The following is a 2,146-nucleotide window of genomic DNA, read 5'->3' as shown; positions in this document are numbered from 1 at the left end:
AAATAGTTCAGTTTCAAAAAAGTGTATGAAATAAAAATGTGCTACACAAAATATCTGATAAACGTTAATTATAAATGAATTTAAATATAAATTTATTAATTTGTTGGGATATCTTTGGCAGTATTTTGTTCCTTTTTTTAATGCAGAGATCTTTGAAGTAACGGTTTTTAATATCTTTGATGGCTTTTCGCATGTCACTCTCAAACGAATGAGAGTCATTTGGATTCACAGTAGAACCTAAAAAATAAAAATTGAAATATAATAAATTTGTATTTAAGGAACAAATATTTTTACAAATTATGGTGAGGTAAATAATTTTACAATATACGGGTGAATATAATGAAATCATTTATGAATCAAATTCTGCATTGATTAATTTTAATAAAGAAAAATTGAAATTGAAATTTGTAACTAAGATTAAGAAAATATTATTAAAATTTTACAGACTTTTTAGTAATTTAAACAATTATTTCGCAAAAATTCACTTATTTTATAAAACTATATAGAATATATAATAACTATAATAATATAATTCGAAATATGTACGAAAATTTTCTTAATTTTCTTAATTTTTTTTTTTTGGCAATTTTAATATTATGCATTTTGATTCGACGCTTCACCACTAAAAAACAAATTAATAAAACTTAACTACGTTCATAATACAGAATACACACAATAGTAAATGATTGAAACGAAATAATATAGCTTCTATTTTGGAAAATCTTTTTGCGAATTGAATGCGAAAAAGTAATCGATATGCAGAATAGGGGGTATTAAATAGTTATGGATTATTATGATTAGGGTAATTGCTCATACTTACGCAAGAGAACATCCATTACTTTGTTGTAACTATACAGTCTCTTCTTGTTGTGAGTTCCGTGAAGATTATAACTAAGGATTTAGTGTGGGCTTAAAATTAATTTTAAATTTTTTCTTATACCTCCTTTTCCCAGCAAACATTTAACTGCATGAATCTAAATAAATATATCTTCATTATTTTATTGTATAAATTTTTAACAATGAATAAAAATTACCATTCCACATTTGTTATCATTGTCAATGGCATTTTCCCACTCCTTCAATTCATCTTCGGAGCCTACTGGAAAACGCTGAAGATGTTTTGGGTTTTGCCAAAGTGATGTAATAGTAGACTTAAGTGCAACTGTTTGTTCTGCCAAAATGTTACTCACATTAACATTTTGATTTGACAGTTTGTCTAAAAAAGGAAAATTGTAGAAATTTATCAAATTAAATTTAAAAATATAAATATAATATTTAATTTACTTAAAAGGTGCTGCGTAGAATCATTGTTATTGTTTTGAAGTATATGACCTAAATAAATAAAAAAACGTTAATATTTCCAAAAATAAAGTAGATTTGTTTAAAAATTATAGATAGTACACAAAAAATTCTTATACTTACTTTTAATTTCTTTAACATCTTCTTGAATAGATTCTATTTTTGTTAAATATAATCTAAAATCTAAACTAAATTCGAAAATTCGGAGTTATGTTAGTATATTATGGTTGAAAATGTTACCTTATTAATTATCTTTATTTTTTTATATTGGACGCTGTGTTTATATTTATGACTGTTTAAAGCCCTTACACACTATTCTAATAAGCAAAATGGAAAAGTATAAAGTGTAAACATTTAAAGTCGTATGGTATTTTACAATTTTTAAAAATTTTCAAAACGATTAGAATTTATCCAATAAGCAAAAACTATTGAAATGATGTAAATATGTATTTGAAAACATATTTAAATTTCAAACATAGCCTTTGAGAACAAATTTGAAAAATTTTGTTTTCAAATGGAAAATTATGGCCTTCTCAAACAAAAAGGCAGTTAGAAATCAAACGTATTTTTCACGTGTATTTCAAATTTAAAAAAAGGCTAGAGGTAAGCTTGAATCTGAAATTTTTTTAAACGTATTTCAAGTATTCTTTATTATTATTTTCATACATTTTTCAAACCCTAATTATAATGCTAACTATTGCAAAATATATATACTTTTTTACATCACCTGAAAATAAAACATTCATGCATTCATTTTAGCATATTTTTCATTTATATCTCTGATTATTTCTCCTATATTTAGCGTTTTTTCGCTCCCTTACTGTAGAAAAAATGTTCTGTTTTTATT

At 23.9% G+C, this 2,146-nt stretch overlaps 1 long non-coding RNA gene across 1 annotated transcript; it reads right to left on the bottom strand.

Moving 5' to 3' along the window:
• Nucleotides 1–117: 117 nt before the first annotated feature.
• On the bottom strand, nucleotides 118–1,187 carry LOC119614053. The gene is made up of 3 exons (XR_005232293.1): nucleotides 1,035–1,187; nucleotides 821–974; nucleotides 118–237 (listed from the first exon to the last, which is right to left on the bottom strand). It is a non-coding gene; the product is annotated as an uncharacterized LOC119614053 (long non-coding RNA).
• Between the last annotated feature and the right edge of the window lie 959 nt (nucleotides 1,188–2,146).

Source organism: Lucilia sericata, unplaced genomic scaffold (genome assembly GCF_015586225.1).
Source record: "Lucilia sericata isolate MDLA Ls3-8-SP2 unplaced genomic scaffold, ASM1558622v1 Contig002535F_arrow, whole genome shotgun sequence".
Classification (NCBI taxonomy): Eukaryota; Metazoa; Arthropoda; class Insecta; order Diptera; family Calliphoridae; genus Lucilia; species Lucilia sericata.
Note: the sequence above shows the minus strand (reverse complement) of the source record. Positions and strands in the feature narration are given on the sequence as shown.